Source organism: Cherax quadricarinatus, unplaced genomic scaffold (genome assembly GCF_038502225.1).
Source record: "Cherax quadricarinatus isolate ZL_2023a unplaced genomic scaffold, ASM3850222v1 Contig25, whole genome shotgun sequence".
Lineage (NCBI taxonomy): Eukaryota > Metazoa > Arthropoda > Malacostraca > Decapoda > Parastacidae > Cherax > Cherax quadricarinatus.
The window spans coordinates 515,146-541,298 of NW_027195051.1; the positions used below are offsets into that span (position 1 = coordinate 515,146).

General features: G+C 44.9%; 1 long non-coding RNA gene across 5 annotated transcripts in view; it reads left to right on the plus strand.

Moving 5' to 3' along the window:
* The window catches only part of LOC128704528 (uncharacterized), a 104,179-nt gene extending 83,352 nt beyond the window's left edge, over positions 1-20,827 (plus strand). For all 5 annotated transcript variants that reach the window (XR_011391021.1, XR_011391024.1, XR_011391022.1 and 2 more), the window contains exon 6: positions 20,073-20,827. This is a non-coding gene — a long non-coding RNA (uncharacterized lncRNA). The remainder of the gene's footprint in view (positions 1-20,072) is intronic.
* Positions 20,828-26,153: the final 5,326 nt, after the last annotated feature.

Sequence of the window (26,153 nt, forward strand, 5' to 3'; positions counted from 1 at the left end):
AAGTAATCTTACCTCATCCATCTAGTTCCTTACACTCCTATTTGTATAGTAAACCTTAAACAAGCTAGTCACTCGTTGCCCTCTATCTCTTTCATCAATTCATTTACCATTACTATCAACTTCATTTTCAATGTTGTCTTTTAAACATATCCCTGAGGTATCCCGGTAATAACCGCTCTTTTTTTGTGAGTTACCTGGCTGCAGTGGTGTCAAGTGGTGCTGTCACACCTCGGCTAACAACTTAGGTGCACTGTGATCGTCAAGATGGCGGTTAGTCTGAGACGAAGGATAAATACTGTAGGCATCGAGCTACTTAAAGGAACGATAACGACCAGTTCTGCGCAAGTCTTATTGCCAAAGATCATACGGGAGACTTATGGAGTACAAGATTGTGACTTGTATGGTGTAGCATTGAACGGAGGACAACGAATTTTCGTCAAACTGCTATCAGCAACGGTTTATGAATCGTTAATCACCAGGTTTCAGGACGTGAGTCTTAACGTCACACCAGCTGTCACTGTAAGAATGATAGATGTTTCACGGTATTATACGTGGATCAAGTTACGCAACGTTCCCTTTCAGGCGGACGAGGCAGATATAAGGAAAGTTTTTGAGAAGTACGGGACGGTGCATTATGCTCAACATGGTACGTGGGCGGCAGGAGCCTATGCTGGTTTTCCAGAGGGTTCTTTCAACCTCAAAATGACTTTGAGGCACCAAATACCATCCTATGTGTACCTACAAGATTTCAGGACGCAGGTAATGGTAATGTACCCAGGACAACGACGTACGTACCGCCTATGTGGTGAGTATGATCACATAGCGGCGACCTGTGACAAGCCAAGACATGTGCCTGGACCTGTGGTGGACGTCGCAGCCCCTGCTTCAAAGGTGGCAGGTGAGGAACAAACATCGGATGGAGGGCGTGGTGTTTTGTGGAGCGAGATAGTGGATCGGGCACACAGGACTGGTGGTGAGTTGGAGTCCCGCCCCCAACTGCCTGATCAGGTGTCGTCTCCTGTGGATAAGGAGGAGCAGCAAGTACAAGAGAAGGTTCTTGAGATTGAGGAGGAATTGGTGGAGGTGTTGAAGACGTTGTCACCACCAGAGAGGGATGTTACATCTGAGCGTGGTGTCACTGGAGAATCGTCGCTTCCAGAAAGTCTGAGACATGATAATTTGGGACGTGATGGTGGTTTGGAGTCATCCATTGACTCATTACACCATTCTCAGGTGGAGGTGGAGGTTCATCGAGAGGTAACATCTGATCAAGATATGTGTAACATGACTGTCACGAGAAAGAGGGCGGCTACATCAGATTCTGATGACGTCCTTACGCCTGCACAAAGGCCTGGGAAAAAGACTGAGGTCAAGTGTGAAGGTAGTGGTGTAGGTGGTGGTAGCCATGATAGGAGGCACCGGAAGAAGGGGGGAGGGAAAGAGAGCACTCTGAAGGTGTTGAACGTAAATTCAAGCTCTGGAGTTGTAAAGAGTGATGAGAGGAAGCAGGGGTGGAAACTTTAATAGGCCTTAGGTGTATGTCTGTAAATGTTAATGGGTTATGTAGCGGTATGAAGAGAGATTGGTTTCGTAATTTTCTGAATAAATCTAGAGTGGATGTTGTGTTCCTGCAGGAGCACAATTTCAAAGAGGGTAGGGTGTTGGAGGTGGCAGGATTTCGGGTAGTTACCCTGCCATCTCCCCGTCTAAAAGGTGGTGTGGGAATTTTAATAAGGGAGACGAGCCCGTTTGTTTTGCAGAGAAGCGAGGGAGGAGGGGGAGGGAGGGTGTTGCGTGTGGATGGGTGGTGGATGGGTAAGCGTGTGTCTTTTGCGAGTGTGTATGCGCCGGCAGAAAATAACATAAAGGTAAAGAATGATTTTGTGTGTGAGGATCTTGTGTTTTTCTTAAGTGCACTGCCAGAGGTGGCGATAGTTGGTGGGGACTGGAATAGTGTAATCAGGGTGGCTGATGTGGACCCAACAGGAGCTGGATATATGTCTGTGGCTCTTAGGGATTTATTAAGGGATGTTAGGTTACGTGATGCCTTTGGGGGAGCGGTGTGGGAGACTGAATATACGTTTGTTAGGAGTGGTTATGCTGCGAGACTAGATAGAGTGTACCTTTCTCAGGGAGTGAACGTGAAATCTTTCAGTACTGTTGAGACTACAATGTCAGATCATAGGGCAGTGGTGGTGGAGGTTGGGTGGGGGACGCTCACGGACATATATACAAGTTATTGGAAATTAAATATAAGTGTGTTAGGAGATGAGGAGGGGTTGGAGGGGTTTTCAGTCCTATGGAAGGAGCTCAGTGTGGAAGAACAGGGAGTGGATGACATTGTGACATGGTGGGATAGTGTCGCAAAGGAAAGGATTAGAAAGTTTTATGTGAGAGAAGGAAAACGTATTAATAATTTAAAATATGGACTGGCTAACTATTTAGAGGATAGGTTAAGAGGTTGCTATGGGAGGGGGGTGGATGGGAATAATTTTCCTATGGATGAAATAGCTGAAATAAAGGGGAGGTTGAGGGTGTTGCAAAATGAAAGGTTTCAAGCTGTAAGGATGCAGGCAGGGGTGGAGGAAGTGCTTTGGGGCGACAAGCCGTCAGCGTGTGTTTTGCGGCATCAAAAGCAAAGGCAGGCGCTGACGGCTATACCATGTTTAGAGGTAACGGAGATGGTTGGGAATTATAGAGTAGGGCAGGAGATACGAACCACGAAGGGGATGTGTGCGTATGCGGAGGCTTGGTACGAGAAATACTGGAACAGTGGGGGGGTGGGTGATGGGGCATTGGACAAGGTGTGTACGTATGTGACGTGTAATTTAGGAAATAGTGATCGAAAGGCTTTAGGTGGGACGATTACGGCAGAGGAAATAGAGAATGCGTTAAGGGGAATGAGGAAGGGGAAATTATTATTATTATAATCAAAAAGAAGCGCTAAGCCACAAGGACTATACAGCGCTGCAGGGCAGGAAGGAAGCGAGGGCATCAGGTGGCAAAAGGGAGATGGATGAGCAACAGGTTACGGATAACAGCGGGGCAGTGGATGGTGAAAGGGTAAAGGGCAGCAAGAGACTGAACTAGAAAGGGCTGAGGGGAGTGCGAAAAGTATCATCAGAGTTTGTGGAGTAAATCAGTCGTTGTCAAGAAGTCAATGAGAGAGTCAGGATTAAAGGAGGGTCCATCAGCAAGAAGGGAAGGTAAAGAGAGAGTAGGAGAACGAAGACGACGTTGGAGGTAAATTCTGCGTGCTCGTTGATAGAGAGGGCAGTCTAACAGAATGTGGCTAATCGATACTGGAACTTGACACTGCTCACAGAGAGGAACAGGGTGCCTCTCCATGAGATACCCATGAGTAAGACGAGTGTGGCCAATGCGAAGGCGGGAGAGAGTGGTCTCCCAACCTCGGCACTGATGACAAGAAGACGGCCAGTAACCTATGCTCGGTTTAATAGAATGAAGTTTGTTACCGAGCAGAGTTGACCAACGTTGTTGCCAACGGGTGCGAAGGTGGGTAGCTATTGCAGCAAAATAGTCCAGAAATGGAACACCTCGATAGGAAATTGGTAGGTCATATACTGCTGACCGCGCAGCAGTGTCTGCCTGTTCATTGCCCTGTACGGCGACATGACCAGGGACCCAACAAAAAACAATATCTTTATGTTTGGTAGAGATACGGCGTAGCCAAAGTTGGATACGGAGAACTAGGGGATGAGATGTATCAAATTTTCGAATAGCCTGTAGAGCACTAAGGGAGTCTGAGACTACTACAAATGATGACACAGGCATAGATGCGATACGAATAAGTGCTGCAAGAATGGCATACAGTTCAGCAGTAAAAATGCTAGCTGAAGATAGTAAATGCCCTCGTACGACGCTGTCCGGAAACACTGCTGCGAATCCGACGCCGTCTGAAGACTTAGAGCCATCTGTGTACACAGCGGTGGCATGAGAATGAGAGTGGAAGTGATCAAGAAAAAGAGAGCGGGAAGCCACCGTAGGCAGTTGAGCTTTCGAGCAAGGGAGTGAGAAAGAACAGACCCGAACAGCTGGAACTTCCCAGGGGGGTAGGGAAAAGTGAGATGCTACATGAACATATAAAGGTGGTAACTGAAGGGAAGACAAGAGTGAAAGTAGGCGAAGAGAAAAGGGACGGAGCAAACAGGGGCGGCGAACGAATAAAGAATGTCTACTAATATCGGTGACCATTCTATAAATGGAAGGATTGTGTAGATCGTGAGAGCGTACATAGTAACGAAGGCAATGGGCATCACGGCGATCAGACAAGGATGGAACATTTGCTTCTGTATACAGGCTCTCAACAGGGGAAGAGCGAAAAGCACCAAGGCACAAACGTAAGCCTTGGTGATGGATAGAGTTAAGGCTAGAGAGAGTAGCAGGAGAGGCCGCGGAATAAATCTGGTCACCATAATCGAGTTTCGATAAAACGAGGGCTGAATGTAGGCGAAGCAGAGTTCGACGATCAGCTCCCCAGGAAAGATGAGCAAGCGTTTTAAGAAGGTTTAGCCGGCTGTGACAAGTTGCCTTCAGAGAGGTAATGTGAGGTTTCCAGGTTAACCGACGGTCAAAGAGAAGGCCTAGAAACCTGACTGTATCACGTTCGGGGATACGGGAGCCATAGAGATACAAAGGATGATCGGAGATAACAGAGCGTCTAGTGAAAGTAATTTGGTGAGTTTTGGTACTTGAAAATTTAAACCCATGTGTGGTGGCCCAAGTGGAAACACGGTCGACCGCATGCTGGAGAGAAACTGCAATAAGGTGACAGTCAGCGCCTGCACAAGCAATAGCGAAGTCATCAACATAGAGTGATGACCAAATATTGGGTGGAAGAACAGAGGCCAAATCATTTATAGCAAGGAGAAAAAGTGTTGTGCTTAGAACACATCCCTGAGGGACACCTTCAGCTTGGACGAAGTCCGGGGAAAGAACATTATTGACTCGAACACGGAAATGTCTGTCAGTTAAAAAGTTCTTAAGGAAGGATGGTAGATTGCCTCGGAGGCCTAAGGAATGGGCCTGGGCCAAAATATTATACCTCCAAGTTGTGTCATATGCCTTCTCAAGGTCAAAAAATATGGCAATAACTGAGTGATTATTCGCAAAGGCATTACGAACATACGTATCCAAGCGTAGTAAGGGGTCTATGGTAGAACGACCCTTACGAAAGCCATATTGACTAGCGGAGAGACTGTTGTGAGTCTCTAAATACCACATTAGACGTCGATTTACGAGGCGTTCCATCACTTTGCAAACTGCACTTGTAAGAGCGATGGGGCGATAGTGGGAGGCATCATGTCCTGTAGTACCCGGTTTGCGGAAAGGGAGAACAATGGCAGATTTCCACAGCTGGGGAAGAACTCCTTGTGCCCAAATAAGATTGAAGAGGTGTAAGAGGACTACAAGGGCTGACCGATGTAAATGTTGTAACATACGAATATGAATGTCATCAGGCCCAGCTGCCGATGATCGGCAAGCTGAGAGCGTTGCCTCCAGTTCTTGAAGTGTAAAAGGCACATTATACTGTTCTTCTCCGAGAGAAGAAAAGTCCAAGGGTACTAACTCTCTGGCAGACTTTGAGGAAAGAAACGAGGGGCATAGATGGAGCCCTCGGGAAATACGGACCAGATGTGTGCCAAGTTCAATGGCAACGTCGAGAGGGTTTGCTATATCAACACCAGTGACCCGTAGAACAGGAGCCGGGTCAGGAGAGTATTTACCACTCAATTTCCTCACTTTTTTCCAGACTGCACTCATAGAAGAAGCAGAGGTGATGGTGGAAACATTGTCTCGCCAACAAGTGCGTTTAGCTTCACGGATGACACGGCGAGCGATCGCACGCTTCTGCTTAAAATCAACAAGTCTCTCAGCGGTTCTATTGTACCGGTACCTGCCCCATGCAGCACGTTTCAAACGTACTGCACGAGCACAAGCAGGAGACCACCAAGGCACGCACTTCTGAGAATGCCTGCCTGAGGTTTGGGGTATAGAATGAGAAGCTGCGGTATAAACTGATGTCGAGAAGATGTGTAGGAGCTCATCAATGGAGGATGAAGAAGGAACCTCACTAAAAGCAGTGAGGTGTGAGTAAAGATCCCAATTTGCCCGATCAAATTGCCAGCGAGGGCTACGGGAAGGTGGTGAATAGGAAGGAGAAGTAAGAATGATCGGAAAATGATCGCTGTCATGTAAGTCTGGTAGAACAGACCAGGTGAAGTCTAGTGCAGTGGAGGAAGAGCAGACTGATAGATCGATGCAAGAGAGAGTATGAGTACGAGGATCAAAATGGGTGGGAGTACCCGTATTTAAAACATGGAGGGGGTGAGAGGCAAGAAAAGCCTCCAACTGAATGCCACGTGAGTCACAATGAGACCCCCCCCAGAGGAAATGGTGGGCATTAAAATCACCAAGTAACAGAAGTGGTGGTGGTAAGGATGAAACAAGAAAGGCAAAGTCTGGGATAGAAAATGCTCGAGAAGGAGAGAGATATAAAGAACATATTGTAAACCACTTATTCAAGTGGATACGGGCTGCAGTGTAATGCAGCGAGGTATGGACAAATAGTTGACAGTACGGAATATCATTGCGTAGAAGAAGGGCACTTTCATTAAAGGTCCCATCTGAGAAAGGATCCGAAGAATACAATAAATTATAGCCTGAGATAGGTTGGAAAACAGCCGAGTGTAATTTTGGTTCTTGTAAGCAAGCACCAACAGGGGAAAACCTGGAAAGCAACATCTGAAGCTCACCCCGATTACCCCTGAGGCCGCGGATATTCCACTGTAAATAGGCCATGATTGGCGATGAAGAAAATATCAGGAATCTGTAGGTAAAGGCACCTACGGACTAGAGGGGTTAGAAAAGTCAACGTGTGGTGGCATTGGAAGATGTTCAAGTAGCGAAGGAACGGAGCGTTGCGAAGAATGGGGTTGTGAAGATGGAGGAGAGGGAAGAGAAGGAACAGGAAGTGAATCAGTGTCCATTGAAGGTTTAGTCTCTGCAATATATTCTGAAATGGCTTCAAGTGTTTCTGAATTCAAAGATGTATGGGAAACCATATTGGAGATAGGAGGAGGAGGGTGAGTAAAGATTGGGACAGTAATGGACTGTACCAAAGTAGAGGGGGAGGGAAAAGTGTAAGGGACTGGAGATGAAGTGTGGGGGGGGACAGAAGAGGTAGAAACCTGGGAGGTGACAGAAGAGGGAGAAACTTGGGAGGGGACGGGGGTGGAAGGCATAGTACGAGGAGGAGGGTGAATCTCCACACTTGTAATAGAGCCAGAGAGAGGGGAAGAACTAGGTACAGAGACTGGAAAGGTAACGTGTGGAGGTGGAAGAAGGGAAGGAAGGGGCAAAGAAGATTTGAGCAATGTGGATTTTTTGGACTTCTGAGTAGAGGGGCGATTGGTATTAGGTGTCGTACGAGGTCTTGTCGATACTGGGGCTTGTGAGGAAGGACGCGAAGATGTGAGAACAGACTGAGTTGTAGTCGGGACGTCAGAGCCAAGGACAGCAAAAGGATTAGATGCCGTAATGGCTATGGGAGGGGTAACAACAGAGGAGGCTGCAGAAGATGGGACCCCAGAAGTGGGGGGATGTTTGGAAACACGAGAATAAGAAACACGGGGTAGTCTCCCTTGGAGGCGGAGATGAGTAACTGCCATAGCATAAGGGAGACCTTCTGCCTCTTTGAGGCAACGGATTTCACGTTCATTTAAGTAGACCTGGCAACGGCGGGAGTACGAAGGGTGAGCTTCATTACAATTAAGGCAAGATGGAGGTTGACTGCAATTATTATTATTATAATCAAAAAGAAGCGCTAAGCCACAAGGGCTATACAGCGCTGCAGGGTAGGGAAGGAAGCAAGGGAATTGGATGGCAGGAGGGAGGGGGGATGATCAGCAGGTTACAGAAAACAGCGGGGCAGGGGATAGTACGGGGGTAGAGGGTAGCAAGAGATACAAGTAGAAAGGGCTGAAAGTATCAGAATTTGTGAAGTAAGTCAGTCGTTGTCAAAAAGTCAATAAGAGAGTCCGGATGAAAGGTGGGTCCATCAGCGAGAAGGGAAGGTAAAGAGAGAGCAGCGGGGCGAAGACGACGACAGAGGTAAATTCTGCGTGCTCGTTGATAAAGTGGGCAGTCCAACAGAATGTGGCTGACTGATAATGGAGCTTGGCAATTCTCACAGAGAGGAACAAGACGCCTCTCCATGAGATATCCATGAGTAAGACGAGTATGGCCAATGCGAAGACGGGAGAGAGTAGTCTCCCAACCTCGACACTGGTGATAAGAAGACGGCCAGTAACCTATACTCGGTTTAATAGACTGAAGTTTGTTGCCGAGCATAGTAGACCAACGTTGTTGCCAACGGGTGTGAAGGTGGGAAGATATTACAGCAAAATAGTCCGTACATGGAATACCTCTATAAGAAACTGGTAGGTCATGTACTGCTGACCGCGCAGCAGTGTCTGCCTGTTCATTGCCCTGTACGTCAACATGACCAGGGACCCAACAAAAAACAATATCTTTATGCTTAGTAAAGATGCGGCGTAGCCAAAGTTGGATACGGAGGCCTAAGGGGTGAGGTGTATCAAATTTTTGTATAGCCTGTAAAGCACTAAGGGAGTCTGAGACAACCACAAATGATGACACAGGCATAGATGCAATACGGATAAGTGCTGTAAGGATGGCATATAATTCAGCAGTAAAAATACTAGCTGAAGATAGTAAATGCCCTTGTACGACGCTGTCCGGAAACACTGCTGCGAATCCTACGCCGTCAGAAGACTTAGAGCCATCTGTGTACACAGCAATGGCATGAGAATGAGAGTGAAAGTGGTCAAGAAAAAGAGAGCGGGAAGCGACCGTAGACAGTTGGGCTTTCGAGCAAGGGAGGGAGAAAGAACAGACTCGAACAGCTGGGACCTCCCAGGGGGGTAGGGAAAAGTGAGATGCTACATGTACATAGAAAGGTGGTAGTTGAAGAGAAGACAAGAGCGAATGAAGGCGAAGAGAGAAGGGACGGAGTAAGCAGGGGCGGCGAACAAATAAAGAATGTCTACTAATATCAGTGACCATTCTATAAATGGAAGGATTGCGGAGATCATGAGAGCGTACATAGTAGCGCAGGCAATGGGCATCACGGCGATCGGATAAGGATGGAACGTTCGCTTCTGCATAGAGGCTTTCGACAGGGGAAGAGCGAAAAGCACCAAGGCATAAACGTAATCCTTGGTGATGAATGGGGTTAAGGCTAGAGAGAGTAGCAGGAGATGCCGCTGAATAGATCTGGTCACCATAATCAAGTTTCGATAAAATAAGGGTGGAATGTAGGTGAAGGAGGGTTCGACGATCAGCTCCCCACGAAAGATGAGCAAGGGTTTTAAGAAGGTTCAGCCGGCTGTGACAAGTTGCCTTCAGAGAGGTAATGTGAGGTTTCCAGGATAACCTACGATCAAAGAGGAGGCCCAGAAACTTGACTGTATCACGTTCAGGGATACGTGAGCCATAGAGGTACAAAGGATGATCAGAGATGACAGAGCGTCTAGTGAAAGTGATTTGGTGGGTTTTAGTGCTGGAAAATTTAAACCCATGTGTGGTGGCCCAATTGGAAACACGGTCGACTGCATGCTGGAGAGAAACTGTAAGGAGGTGACAGTCAGCGCCTGCACAGGCAATAGCAAAGTCATCAACATAGAGTGATGACCAAATATTTGATGGAAGACTAGAGGCCAAATCATTAATAGCAAGGAGAAAAAGTGTTGTGCTCAGAACACATCCCTGGGGGACACCTTCAGCTTGGACAAAGTCCGGGGAGAGCACATTATTAACCCGAACACGGAAATGCCTGTCAGTTAAAAAGTTCTTAAGGAAGGATGGTAGATTGCCTCGAAGGCCTAAGGAGTGGGCTTGGGCTAAAATATTATACCTCCAAGTTGTGTCATATGCCTTCTCAAGGTCAAAAAATATGGCAATAACTGAGTGGTTATTCGCAAAGGCATTACGAACATACGTATCCAAGCGCAGTAAGGGGTCTATGGTAGAACGTCCCTTACGAAAGCCATATTGACGAGTGGAGAGACTGTTGTGTGTCTCTAAATACCACACTAAACGTCTATTTACTAGACGTTCCATTACTTTGCAAACTGCACTGGTAAGAGCAATGGGACGATAGTGGGAGGTTTCATGTCCCGTAGTGCCTGGTTTGCGGAAAGGGAGAACAATGGCGGATTTCCACAGCTGTGGAAGAACTCCTTGTGACCAAATAAGATTGTAAAGGTGTAATAGGACTGCAAGGGCTGACTGATGTAAATGTTGTAGCATACGAATATGAATGTCGTCGGGCCCAGCTGCCGATGATCGACAAGCTGAGAGTGTTGCCTCCAGTTCTTGAAGTGTAAAAGGCACATTATACTGTTCTTCTCTGAGAGAAGAAAAGTCCAAGGGTGCTAACTCTCTGGCAGACTTTGAGGAAAGAAATGAGGGGCATAGATGGAGTCCCTGAGAAATACGGACCAGATGATTGCCAATTTCATTGGCAACATCTAGTGGGTTTGCTATATCAACACCGGCAACCCGCAGAACAGGAGCCGGGTCAGGAGAATATTTACCACTCAGTTTTCGTACTTTTTTCCAGACTGCACTCATAGAGGAAGCAGAGGTGATGGTGGAGACATAATCTCGCCAGCAAGTGCGTTTAGCGTCACGGATGACACGGCGAGCGATCGCACGCTTCTGTTTAAAATCAAGGAGTCGCTCTGTGGTTCTATTGTACCGGTACCTGCCCCATGCAGCGCGTTTCAAACGTACTGCACGAGCACAAGCAGGAGACCACCAAGGCACGCATTTCTGAGAATGCCTGCTCGAAGTTTGGGGTATAGAATGAGAAGCTGCGGTGAAAACGGAGGACGAGAAGAGGTGTAAAAGCTCATCGATGGAGGACGAAGAAGGAACCTCTTTAAAAACAGTCAGGTGTGAGTAAAGGTTCCAATTTGCCCGATTAAATTGCCAGCGTGGGGTGCGAAGAGGTGGCGAATATGAAGGGGAAGTAAGAATGATTGGGAAATGATCACTGTCATGTAAGTCCGGGAGAACAGACCAAGTAAAGTCTAATGCGGCGGAGGAAGAGCAAACTGAGAGATCGATGCAAGAGAGAGCATGAGTCCGAGGATCAAAATGGGTGTGAGTACCTGTATTTAAAACATGGAGGGGGTGGGTGGCAAGAAAAGCCTCTAACTGAATTCCACGGGAATCACAGTGAGACCCTCCCCAGAGGAAATGGTGGGCATTAAAATCACCAAGTAACAGAATCGGTGGCGGTAATGACGAAACAAGGAAGGCAAAATCCGGAATAGATAATGCCCGAGAAGGAGAGAGATATAAAGAACAGAGCGTATACCACCTATGTAAGTGGATACGGGCTGCTGTGTAATGCAGCGAAGTATGAACAAATAGCTGATGGTACGGAATATCAGTGCGGAGAAGAAGGGCACTTTCATTAAAGGTCCCATCAGGAAAAGGATCTGAAGAATACAATAAATTATAGCCTGAGATGTGAGAAATAACAGCAGAGTGTAATTTTGGTTCCTGTAAGCAAACACCAACAGGGGCAAACTGGGAGAGTAACATCTGAAGCTCACCCCGATTACCCCTGAGGCCGCGTATATTCCACTGTAAAAAGGCCATGATTGGCAATGATAAAGATACTTGAAATCCGCAGGTAAGGGTTCCTACGGACTAGAAGGGTTAGAAAAGTCCACATGCGGAGGCAGTGGAAAATGTTCAAGCAGCGAAGGAACGGTGCGCTGTGAAGAAAGGAGTTGCGCAGATGGAGCAGAGGAGAGAGGAAGAGCGGAAGGTGGATCAGTGTCCATTGATGGTTTGGTCTCTGCAATATATTCAGAGATTGCTTCAAGTGTTTCGGAATTCAGAGATGTCGTATGGGAGACAATATTGGGAATGGTAGGGGGAGGATGAGTAAAGATTGGAACTGTATTGGACTGTACCAAGGTAGGGGGGGGCGAAAGGGTGGAGGGAACTGGAGAAGCGTGGCAGGGGACAGAAGAGACAGGAACCTGGGAGGTGGCAGAAGAGGAAGAAACTTGGGAGGGAACAGGGGAGGAAGGTACATTACGAGGAGGAGGGTGAACCTCTGCACTTGTAACTGAGCCAGTGAGAGGGGAAGAACTAGGGACAGAGACAGGGAGGGTAAAATGAGGAGGTGGAAGATGGGTAGGAGGTGTTACCGGACCTTTTTTTGACTTTTGAGAAGTAGAGGGACGATTGGGAAGAGGTGTCGTACGAGGTCTCGTCGATACTGAGGCTTGTAAGAGAGAACTCGAAGAAGCGAGATTAGACTGAGGCGTTGAAGTAGGGACGTCTGAGCCGAGGACAGCAAAAGGATTAGATACAGGAGTGATTATGGGAGAGGTAACCACAGAGGTGGGTGTAGAAGATGGGATACCAGAAGTGGGGGGACGTTTTGAAACACGGGAATAAGAAACACGTGGGAGTCTCCCTTGGAGGCGGAGATGAGAAACTGCCATGGCATAAGGGAGACCTTCTGTCTCTTTGAGGTAACGGATTTCCCGCTCGTTTAAATAGACCTGACAACGGCGAGAGTACGAAGGGTGAGCCTCATGACAGTTAAGGCAAGAGGGAGATCGATTGCAAGACGTATTAGAATGGTCATCGGCACCACAGACTGGGCATTCGGCGATAGATCTGCAATATTTCGCTGGATGGCCAAATCGCCAGCAATTTCTACACTGTTGTGGTGTAGGGATCACCTTTCGAACTTGTAACCGATGTCCTGCTATATAAACGGAGGATGGGAGTTCTCGGCTGTCAAAAGTTAAACGAGCCACATTGCTAGGGTATCGTCTCCGCCCACGGGCAGGAAGAACGTAAGTGTCTACCTTGAGGATTGGGAGATCTTGGAGTTCCAGCTGTTCTAGAATGTCGGTGCCACATGTCTGGAAATTTTGTTGAACTATGGTATGGGGCAGAATAACGGTACCACTACAAGAATTGAGGGAATGATGTTTTTCAAGGGTGACAGGAACAGTATCTATATGGGTAAGACGAGAGAGCTCACGAGCCTGGGTAGCATTCTGTACGGTAATGATGCGCGTACCGCTCTTAAGAGCATGAAAAGAAATATCTTTACCAACATGGCGTAGGAGTGCCTTGCCAATACTATGGTCAGAAAGATAGGCAGTAGAGGAAGTTGGTCGTAAAGTGAAGAATTTAGTCCACTGTTCAGTCTGAAACTGAGCGTGGAAAGGTAGTGAAGGACGTGTCGATCGTTTCTGAGAAGAACGAGAAGGTGAAGGTGGAGAAGTATCATCAGCAGGTAATTGTCGTTGACGTTTAGGCGTGGGACCAGAGTTGGTCCGACGTGGAACGGGTCGGCGATTTGAAAATTGCCGCACCGTAGAGGGAGAGGCCGGAAGCATAGTCAGAGGAGAGCGAAGGTCTGATAAATCGAAGGAGTCAGTCGAGGCCTCAGTACCTGAAGCGGGTGAGGAAACAGCACCGGCAATAGGTACAGAGGCATGAGGAATGTCTGAAGAGTGGTCCAAAGACGAGGCGGGGTCAGAACGGGGTGCGGTATCAAGAAGGGGCCCGGGGGTACCAGGTTCATGGACTAGGGCTGCCATGGTTAGGTTACTTCTTTCTTTTTGTTTTTAAGAAAAAAAAAGAAAGAAGAAAAGAAAATAAAAATAAAAAAAGAAAAAAAAAGGGGGGACCGGGGAGGGATAGTTCCTAGGAGGGATGAAAGGGCCAGAAATCTCCCTCCGCGCCCAAGAGGACTCGACACCGCTAGTAGCGCAGATGCAGCATGGAACCCGTGCCATACCCTACCCTTCATGCCAGTAAACCAGCAATCTGGGATAGCAACCTCACATCTGCCGAGCTACCTCGGTGGACAAAAGAGAGGGCGGCCGGATATCCGCCACAAAGCATACCTCCTTCAGCCACCACCCCCGGAATCCGAAAGGTGGCTTCCAGAGCTACACCCGTCGCCCAAAAGACACCCAAAGCTACTCCGGGATACCGGAGAGGGATCGGGACATCCCTAGGCAATCCAGATTCCACGGCAAACTACGCCACCGCCAAGAAACCTCAACGGAATGGGATGGACCCCGGTGTCCTTTCTCCTACCTAGGAACTAGCGCGCCTGTGGGAGAAATCCCAAAGGACAAAAAGAGGAAGGGCAAAAGGGAGGAGTGGGGAGGAGGAGGAGGAAAGGAAAAAGGGGAGGATGGGGAGGATGGGATAGGGGAGGGGAGATTGGGGGGTAATTAGGTTCGGTCTGAGGAAGAAGACCGATAGGTCTAATTCCTCAGACCAAGAGCCTCTTCACCACGCCAAGGAGCCCCCCTTGAAGAGGCAAGATGTATTAGAATGGTTGTCGGCACCACAGACTGGGCATTCGGCCATAGATCTGCAATATTTCGCTGGGTGACCAAAACGCCAGCAATTTCTACATTGTTGCGGTGTAGGTATCACCTTTCGAACTTGTAACCGATGTCCCGCGACATATACAGAGGACGGGAGTTCTCGGCTGTCAAAAGTTAAACGAGCCACATTGCAAGGGTAACGTCTCCGCCCCCGGGCAGGAAGGACATAAGTGTCTACTTTGAGGATTGGGAGATCCTGGAGTTCCAGCTGTTCAAAAATGTCATTGCCACATGACTGGAAATTCTGTTGGACTATGGTATGGGGCAGAATGACAGTACCACTACAAGAATTGAGAGAAAGATGTTTTTCAATAGTGATAGGAGTAGTATCGATATTCGAAAGGAGAGAAAGATCATGAGCTTGGGTAGCATTCTGGACAGTGACGATGCGCGTACCGCTCTTGAGAGCGTGAAATGAAATATCTCTGCCAACATGACGCAGGAGCGCTTTGGCAATACTATGGTCGGAAAGGTAGGCAGAAGAAGAAGTTGGTCTTAAAGTAAAGAATTTAGTCCATTGTGTGGTCCGAAACTGAGCGTGGAGAGGGAGTGCTTGACGTGTCGGTCGTTTCCGAGTAGAATGGGAAGGTAACGACGGAGCATCATCAGGAGATTGACGTTGGCGTTTAGGAGTAGGACCGGAGTTGGTCCGGCATGAAATGGGTGGGCGATTCGAAAATTGCCGTACCGTAGAGGGAGAAGCCGGAAGCATAGTCAAAGGAGAGCGGAGTTCAGACAAATCGAAGGAGTCAGTCGAAGCCCCGGTACCTGAAGCGGGTGAGGAAACAGCACCAGCAAGAGGTACAGGGGCATCAGGAGTGTCCGAAGAGTGGTCTAAACACAAGGCAGGGTCAGAATGGGGTGCGGTATCAAGAAGGGGCCCGGGGGTAGTGGTTTCATGGACTAGGGCTGCCATGGTTAGGTTACTCCTTTGCTTTTTGTTTTTAAGAAAAAAAAAAGAAAGAAAAAAAGAAAATAAAAACAAAAAAAAGAATAAAAAAAGGGGGGAGCGGGGAGGAATAGTTCCCAGGAGGAATGAAAGGGCCGGAAATCTCCCTCCGCGCCCAAGAGGACTCGACACCGCTAGTAGCGCAGATGCAGCATGGAACCCGTGCCATACCCTACCCTTCATGCCAGTAAACCAGCAATCCGGGATAGCAACCTCACATCTGCCGAGCTACCTCGGTGGACAAAAGAGAGGGCGGCCGGATATCCGCCACAAAGCATACCTCCTTCAGCCACCACCCCCGGAATCCGAAAGGTGGCTTCCAGAGATACACCCGTCGCCCAAAAGACACCCAAAGCTACTCCGGGATACCGGAGAGGGATCGGGACATCCCTAGGCAATCCAGATTCCACGGCAAACTACGCCACCGCCAAGAAACCTCAACGGAATGGGATCGACCCCGGTGTCCTTTCCCCTACCTAGGAACTAGCGCGCCTGTGGGAGAAATCACGAAGGCTAAAAAGAGGAAGGGCAAAAGGGAGGGGTGAGGAGGAGGAGGAGGAATGGAAAAAGGGGAGGATGGGGAGGATGGGATAGGGGAGGGGAGAATGGGGGGTAATTAGGTTCGGTCTGAGGAAGAAGACCGACAGGGCTAATTCCTCAGACCAAGAGCCTCTTCACCACGCCAAGGAGCCCCCCTTGAAGAGGTAGGAAGGGGAAAGCTCCCGGTATTGATGGTCTCCCGGTAGAGTTTTATTTACAACATTGGGCGTTGATAAAGGAATTTATAGTTAGGTTATTTAATAGTATGAAAGAGAAGGGCAAGTTGGGGGAGAAGCAGGAAACAGCAGTAGTAGTGCTGGTCCCGAAGGTCAAGGGGCAGCCCACCCTTCGGGAGTACCGAGCCATATCACTGATGTGTGCAGACTATAAGGTGTTTGCAAAAATTTTAGGTAATAGGTTCAAATGTGTAGTGGAGAGGGTGGTGTCAACATCTCAGTTCGGGTTGCCGGGGAGGTCGATGATTGAAGGACATGGGATACTCAGAAGTTTTGTGGAAGCTAAGGGTGGGGGTGGAGGGGCGGCTTTGTTGGCTCTAGACTGGCAGGGAGCATATGATAGAGTGGAAAGGGGAGCTTTGCAGGTTATACTTAGGAGACAGGGTTTTGGGGAGGAAATAGTCGAGTGGGTAAATACGTTGTACAAGGGGGCGAAAATGAGGATACAGATTAATGGGTGTATGGGGAAGGACATTGCAATGGGAAGAGGCCTTAGACAGGGATGCCCCATGTCCCAAATATTGTTTGCGTGTTTCCAGGACCCCTTTTATAGAATGGTTCACCGTAGCTTATGTACGCCATGTGCGGGAAGTGTGGGGGGTGGGAGGGCCTGGCCGGGGTTAATTGGATATGTTGACGACACCACTGTTCTCTTTCGTGCAGGGATGTCAATGAGAGTGTTGGACGAGGTGGTGCAATTATTTGGAAGTGCCACGGGTATGCAGGTAAATAGTGCGAAGTCAAGGTGCATGGGGTTGGGTTCCTGGGTGGGGGGTGTGGGGGGGAGATGTAATGTTGTTAAAGAATGGGCGGTGTCTTTAAAGATTTGTGGTATTATTTATAGGGATGACATGGTTGCGGCGCGGGAGGAAAATTCGGATAGGTTATTGGAAAGGATCGTGGGGCGTCTAGGTGTTCTGAGACCCCAGCACCTAACTCTGATACAGCGAGTGATAGTCGTGAACATTTTATTGTATAGTAAGGTTTGGTATGTTGCAGCTGTGTTCCCAATTACAGGGACAGCGATTGCGGGGATACTAAGACGGGTGTACAAATTTTTATGGGGTTCACGTTGTGATTGGTTACGGAGGGAGGTTGTAATGTTACCTGTAAGTCAGGGTGGGTTGGGGTTGTTGGATTTGAGACGGAGGGCTAAATGTGTGTTCATTAAATGGGAAGTGTTGCGTGAGGGTGTGAACGCGGGGCGTTTGGGAAGAATACACGACAGGCTGGATATGTGGTATCGAGGAATAGAGTCGAGGGAATGTGAAATAGTTTTGAGGGCTGTTATGTTGGTTAGGGAACTGAGAAAGGTTCGTATAAGGGTTTTGTGTAGGTTACTTGTAGGTAGGTGCGTTGTCCCAGTTGAGGGTTTGTTCCCCATGTATGCGTGGAAGAGTATTTGGTTTAGATTTAGTAAATTGAAGTTAAAACCTCGGGCGCGTGAGGTGACGTTTCGTTTTCTGCATGGGATCCTTCCGTCTGGCGAGATATTACGAAACAGACAGGTTGTAGAGGGTGGGGGGTGTGGTATCTGTGGAGGGGATGAGACAGCGTTCCATGTAGTTTACTTTTGTGAAGGGCTAGAGGAGGTTAGGTGCTGGTTAAGTAGGTTGGTACAGAGGGTGGGGGGCCGTGGGGTGTCGGTTTTGCGTGCTCTAAGTCTAGATATGGGCGGGTTAGACGAGGGTGTCATAAGAGCTTTAGATTATATCATGGTAGATTATATATATATGTCGTGGGTGATGAGGGGGAGAGGGGATAGTGAGGAGAGAAGAAAGGTTCTTGCGGTAACGTTCTATAGTACGAGGTGTCGTAACAGAGATTTGTATGGGAGGAGGTGGGATCAGGCTTTCTCAGAGGGGTATAGAATGCTAACGTTAGGGATTCTCGTAAATCTGTGATTGGATATGAGTGAATGAAGGGGTTTTCATAGGTTGGAGGGAGTCAGGGGGCAACAGCGGGCTCGCCTCCCTGGGGGGGGGGGGGGGTCGTGAGAGTGTTGTGAATGTGGGTTTGGAATGGTTTCCTGGTTTTCATTGGGACTTTATGGCATCCAAGTGTGGATGTAGAGCTCAAGGTCTCGTTATGGTAGATATAACACTTTTCAGAATGTAGGTATAATATAGTAGATTTATGTATAATTATGATGTGTATCAGTCTTGTATAACATGATTCTTGAGAAATAAGTTATTTGCAACATGCAGTGTGTTTTAGTTTGTATTTATGTTACGTGCTGGGTTTTTCCACGATGAGAGATACGTATATCCTGTTTTGCATTGTGCATACAGTGCATATGATTAATGTGATTTTGTGAAAATTTTTGTGTACGTGTGGGTGTGTGTGTGGATGTGGGTGTGGGTGTGTGTGTGTGGGTGTGTATGTGTATATATATAAATATATATCTCTTTCTATTGTATTGAGCCTTTGTCATGGGTCAGACGTTATGTAATACTTTATATACGCATGATTGATTCTTTTTAAAGTTTATAATTAAGGTCTGTACCCTGATACCGGTTTGGTGTTCATGCAAGTTCTTGATGTTAAGTTTTAGTCTGTATGGTATACAGACATATCTAGACAGTTTAGTGACGTAGTCCATTTGTCTGAAAGTTTTATATGGGTGTATTGTAACAGTATAGAGCTTGTTATTGTGTTCTAAGCTGTATTCTTTTCTGTTTATTTGTATGTTGGGATATGTTCAGCTGTATTGTTAGGGATAAGTATGTAGATTATCTAGTCAGATTATGATGTTAGGTTTTGGTTTTTTGATTAATGTGAAGGATGGGATTTAACTGATATAACTTCTTTGTATATTTTATGTTCAAGTGTATTGAACCTTTGTCAGATGTCATTTATATGTACAATTTATATATATGCAAGGTTTTGTATATATGTCAATTCATGACCCTGTGACATGTAATTTTGTTTTTAGTTATGTTCTTGATGTAAGTTTTTGTTGTAATATCTTGCGAGCATGTAAGTACAATCCGTTTGTCAGTTAATTTGATTAGGTTCCATACTGTTTCTTTATTTTTATGTTAAACTGTATTGGTTTTAAATAAAATATAAAAAAAAAAAAAAAAAAAATTCCTCTTGACCCTATCACTCTCCAATACTTTATAACTATGTTGTATTTACAAGGCATTTCTCTGTCTTTCAACTTGAACCACGTCTCTCTTATACTAATAATATTTATTACCTACACTTGTAAGTAATCTTACCTCATCCATCTAGTTCCTTACACTCATATTTGTATAGTAAACCTTAAACAAGCTAGTCACTCGTTGCCCTCTATCTCTTTCATCAATTCATTTACCATTACTATCAACTTCATTTTCAATGTTGTCTTTTAAACATATCCCTGAGGTATCCCGGTAATAACCGCTCTTTTTAACCATAATGCTGCACCCTCAGTGATAGTTTCCCCACAAACACCTACAACTCTATAATCGTTCAATTTCAATTCCTTTAATTTTAATATTCATTTACTTTAAATATCCTACTACTCCTAAACACAAATACCTCAAATTCCTCCCATCGAAACTGCTCCATTAATTCAAACAATTTACTCACCAAACTCCTACACTCGACAAAAACATCAAAACCCTGCTCTTATACCAACAATTAATTTACCAAACCATATTTACATACCGATAAATAAAATATTCTTTGGTGAAAACAACAAATAAATAACTTATTCACCGTGCAAACACTATCCTTTAACTGAATCTAACTCACCTTCACCTTCCACATTACACCTCTCACTAACGCCATTAATTATCCTTCATCATATTAATGCGCTACACTGCACGTTAGCTTGTTACCTGAACTAACTCCTGTTATCACCACCAGAGCTCAAATCAAACGTGTAATGGCAAACCACCAACTCATTGACCATCACTTCAAGAATTCTAGTGCTACACACAACAAGTGGTCCCGGCGGCTCCTTCCACCCTCCGCTCAAACAATAACAACAACAAAAACAACAACAACCAACAACTACTACTGCTGCTACTCCACTCCATACACCACCTCGCAGGATAACTTGAGGTCCAGGCGGTTAACATCACATTAGTTGTAGTAAAAATCTCTCGCTACAACCATAAAGGAACCTCTTACCACCACGGCCACGCAACATCACTATTATTACCTTGTCATTAGTCTGCCTCAAGACTACTTTAGTCGCTAATCTGCTATTAGAAAACATTACCACGTAAGTCTGTGTATATTTGCATTTATACTTGTGTACTCTTGTATATCAAAATGCTTCTACCCATGTATGTATACTGTGTTTATATACTCGCCTATTTGTGACGCCGAATAATTAACATTTTGTAAAATTGTGACAAAGCGTCGATATGCAAGTAACTCTTTACTCTATAATGTATTCAATAGTCATTAATTTTCAAAAGTTAAACACCCAGCCTCTAGACCTATTATCTAATTACGTCTGTAGTAATCTTTTTGACTATAACCCACAAACTCTTCAAAATTTGTCATCTAATGACTTCATACATTTGTTCAACTTTCTATACAAATGCTCCTATATACCATAATATATAACTATTTGTATATGCACCAATAAACTTGCGCATAATCCTGTTTAAGGTTGTTTCTGTGACATTCAAAAATATTCAAAAATCGTCTAATATTTTTAAACAAATATGCAAACTTCTACAAGCCCATCTGTACTTGAATGAGTAATACATGTGTATATAAAAAACGCTAGACAGAAACAGCACTTGTTGCTGTTGCTGCTTGTTTCCAGACAGCTCTAATTGTAATAACACGCATTTTAAGCCAGTAAAGTAAAAGTTTCACCACTACTGTCACAAACCCCCCCAAAAATGTAAAATTGTCTCCACTGGAATCGCTACAATACACATTTCGTAAATTCCATCCCTGTTACGCTTACCACTTTCCATTATATCAACTCAATCTACCACACGTCTTCAAATGCATATTACAACTGATGATTTAACAAAACTATATACATATACTCTTTGAAACAGTACCATAATACATTACGCCCTTGTACTGTCAATTACTTAACTTCAACAAACTTCCCTCCCCTCAAGGAAGGTTCCTTGATGTTGGTGAGGGGGCTCTTGATTTAGGGAATTAGATCTGTGCTCCAGTTCCCCGAATTAAACCTGAATGCCTTCCACATGCCTCCCCCAGGCGCTGTATAATCCTCCGGGTTTAGCGCTTCCCCTTGATTATAATAATTCAACAAACTTCAAATCGACACCATTGACTTTAGACTCTGCAACATTACCTTCAGTCAATCCATCCACCATCGTCACGCACAATAAACCACATATCTAGACTTCAAACAAAAACTCTTATCTCAATATTACCCATCTCCCGTTACGTGATAAATAATTACAATCTGGATAGCTAAAACTTCAAGTATCCTCTTAATTACAGCCTTCTTAACCCATCATCCAAACTGTACTAAAATTATTCCTCCGGAATTACAAATATATACGCAATACTTTTAATCTTTACTAGTAAACTACAGAATCATTAAGACAAAAAATTATATTCTTACTTCCATTTCTCAACCAAAATTATCACATTTACAAAGCACATCACAAACTACTATCCATTACCAACATGACATAATTTACTACTATATCACAACCACCACCACCACCACCACCACTGTCAAAAGTGACACACGACCCCATTGTAACAGTTATAATACACCTTCTCTCCTGTGTCACATTACACCCTTGTCTCCCTCTATATATACACACATACACACCTACCTTCGCTACAATGTCCACACAACATCCTTATCTCCATGTTATAAAAAAACACTTCGCGTGTGTCCACACAACTTGCATTGTCCCACACTAATAAACACCATTCTTGGCGCCAGCCGACAACGTCCAGTCGCTGCCATCACCAAACTCCCTAACCAATCAGTTAATTAGTCAAGTCACTCGGCAACAAAGTAAATTATTCTGTGCCATCAATAAAATGACAATCATTTCCATCAAACCAACGTCCATGTTCCCAACAGCAAACTTTCCTTGTAAACACGAAGAGTTGCCAGAAAATTAAAACCGTCAATTCATGATAAACTCTCATTATATGACTGATAACTCTCGGTGACATGTGCACAACACACATTATAAAATACACTGAATAAGGCCATCAGACTCGGGGGAAATTTGATAAACAATGAGGTTACTTCACCAGGCTTGACAAACTAAAATGACGTCACACTGGGGATTGCTGTGTGCCTCCTTGCCAGCAATACCCAAGTAATAAGTCAACCACTTGCCCAATTCTCTTCTGCTTCCCTATTATAATGAAGCGCTAAACCACAAGGGCTATACAGCGCAGCAACGAAGCTGAGATACGTGGCAAAAAGGAGTAGAATTCTGCTTTCGTAACAGTTGTTATCTTAAGTGCCATGAAGTCTTTACCATCAGATGTAGACTTTTCAATCATTATATACTGCAAAAGTATAAAATTAATAAATTCAAGAATAATTTCCTCAACTACATAAATGATTCATAATATACCACAGTGCTATATATAAAAAAAATACACTAAGGATTATATAATCATAAAAACACTAAGACATATATAAAATACTAAAACAAATCAACAAAAACAAATCAAACATGATCAGTCACCTCGTAGTGACCAGTCAAGTCAGTGACAACCACTCTGACTCTACCTCCTCCAACTACAACTAACCAAGTTTTCTTTCTTACATTTTAATTAAACTTGATGTACAATACATCAGGTACACAAAATCACAACTACACAAGTAATACAAAAGTCTTCACTATACAATCCATGATGTTAGTACATATTTATGACATGCAATCAATTCAAAGTTCCTAACACTACCACGTACAATCATTATTAAAACCCCACGTGTGTCGGCCATAAGGTCGAATGTGAAATAACTTACTCTCTCAACCTCCCCCCCCCCCCCCCTGCAGATACTATTCCTCTTCACACCATACACATAATTACCTTATCACCTATTCAGTGAAAACTTTAATTACCAGTACATTAACAACCTTTTGAACTCGATCTATATATTCCAGTATGCAAACTTTACTGCTATAGAACCCATGTGCCAATGTTACAATATAGGTATAAAATGTACATCAATCAAAAACCACCATCAATCTAATTTTATTCGTTCATAGCTTTTTTTTTTTTTTAACTGGAGCCAAAAATGCAAAAAAAAAAAAAAAGGTACAAACAAAAACAGTACACCCTAACAATTACCTTAATTCATTTTACAAAACTGAAATATGAGCGCACAAATCACAATAAAAACGCCTGTCACCCGAACCCGTCACATGGCTTCCAAATCATATGACAAAATAACTGCAAATTACAAGACCTTGGCGTCCGCCTACCCCAATTATATACCCTTGCCAGGTAGTTAAACTTAAGTATAAATGATGGAGGAAAAAAAAACTATTGACCACCATAGACTATATAAATTCAAGATATAAAATTATATGTAATAAACCCCTTGTGAGACCTAAATATTACTCCACAAAACTTTGTAAGACAATGAACCTGAAAAAGGTTCAAAAAGCCGGCAAAAAAAAAAAAAAAAAAAAAAAAAAAAAATCTACGTTCCCAGAATAATTAGGTATGTTCTTTCATGTAGTGACATAATACGAGAAATCCCCAGATAAATGTACTTAACATGATACATTGTTTGAGGTAACTAAGATTATATCTTCCAGCACAAAAATTAATGACAAATTTCATTGGGTGATTCTTTTATAAAAAGATAAATATAACCTAATATTTCTCGCATGCCAACTACAATACTTAAAATAATCCCCTAAAAATACAATAAATCACTATAATATTACTCATGTTATCACCGACGTCTATCTTCTCCATCACAGAACAATACCTAACAAGACCCCGGGAAACCCCAATACACTTCACCACATCACAAAAAACATCAGGAAAATGAGTTACAATCCCGACCATGGTCAAGAACTACTCCAGTTTCACAAAAGAAAAACCATATGCCAAAATATTGTTTTCTATCTTGCTTAGATGTAATAACCACACTTAAAACAAATGAACATCTCAGTCACACAACCCGACACATCCATACACTCTCAAGCACACGTAACTTAACATAACTACAACACATGCAACTTATCAACTCCCGCCTTTCACCTTAACGTTCCTAACATACCTTAGGATATTACCAAGGAACGAGTCTAACCCCTTCCTCCCTTACCCGCCTCTCAGTTGCAGGAACAGCTGTCCTGTAAGACTCCTATAGCTTGCAGGGAAAACAGTACTCCCACCTCCCACCATAAACGACTCTTATTCCTACCAGACGTCCTATAAATACCCACTGCAATCACCTTAACCCTAACTGCTTCCTCTGTTTCCCTCATACCCCATGAGATATATAGGAAATCATCCACCACATACACTATTGCTCTTCTTACCTCCCTTGACACTCCCGTAACTTCCAAGGTTAAGACCCATACAGTTGATATACTGAAACCCTCCCCAACCACGTACAAACCTCTTCAAATGTTTCACAAAAAAAACAAAAATAAAACATTCTTCTACACCGCAACGTAAAAAAAAATCGTCTCCCTTACCAAACACGTACTACTAAAAACCGATTTTCATGGTAAAATTCCCACAATAAATCTGTACACTAATTCGCAAACCCTAGGTGACAACTTCAGCTGACAAATCCTCCCATATTTCCACCCAATTATACAACAGAAATAGACACCTCTGCACAATTTCCTTATGGCAACATATCCACACCACCTGCCCCGCCCTAATCCTTTCAACCATTTGCGTATATATACCATTACCTGACCCGCTCGGACTCCCCTCCCCCCTCCCTCCCTAACGAACCGCTGCTTTACACACAGGGCCTTCGCCCTTGACCACAATCCCAAGACACCTAAACCCCGAAGATGATGATGTTCGTGTGTCATGACAACCTCCCTACTCGACCAAACTCTCCCGTAACCCAAGACCCTTCTCTGCAACTCGACATCCATGTCCCGTAATAGATATACCTCACCCATTCCCCATACCTTACTGTAATCAACAGAGTTAACCACCACTGCCCTCTGTTGCAAGGAGACATCCCCACCTCTAAATCCTCAGAGATGCTCTAAAGCCTTTTTTAACACAAATTCAAAATTTACCCTTCAACCCTCCCCCTCTTCTGCAAAGTACAAGATCCCACATATTTTAAGTTGCTCCACAACTGACCACCCATACCTTTCGCCCACCCCCATAACTCACATAATTTTGATTTCACCCTGTTGACATACATACCAGTCACTGCCCCAAAAAAATCAACAACCCTACCCACAATCTGAAATTCCTCCTCCTCAACAAAATCGTGATATCGTCCACCTAACAGACTACACTCGCTGCACGGTTACCACCCAGTACACCACACCCAAAACCACCATCCACCAGTTCATAAAATGGATTTTGCACACAGGCAAAAAACAGCTGAGACAAAGGCCACCCCTTGCCTCAAACCACATTCCTTACATGTACAGGCTGCCCTAACTTACCATTCACCTGTACTCGTGTACCATTGTTGAGGCATACAAACTGTCAACCCATCATACTATCCCCTCCCCAAAATGCTGCCTTAATAAATACATGCCAACACTCAAACATTTTCCCAGTAAAATCCAAGGACACCAATGTCCTTCCCTCATGCTCCTACCTCCTATGCTCGGCTGTCCCCTATGAATAATTCCATAACTTTTCTCATCCTGTTACCTACGACTTTTGCAAACATTTTTGTCTCAACACATAAGAGATATAGCCTTATGAGCTCAGACCCCTCCCCTCCATGAGCATGTAATTCAATACCTCAACCAACCATTCCTTAATGCTTCCCCAATGCGTCCTATAAAAGTCATT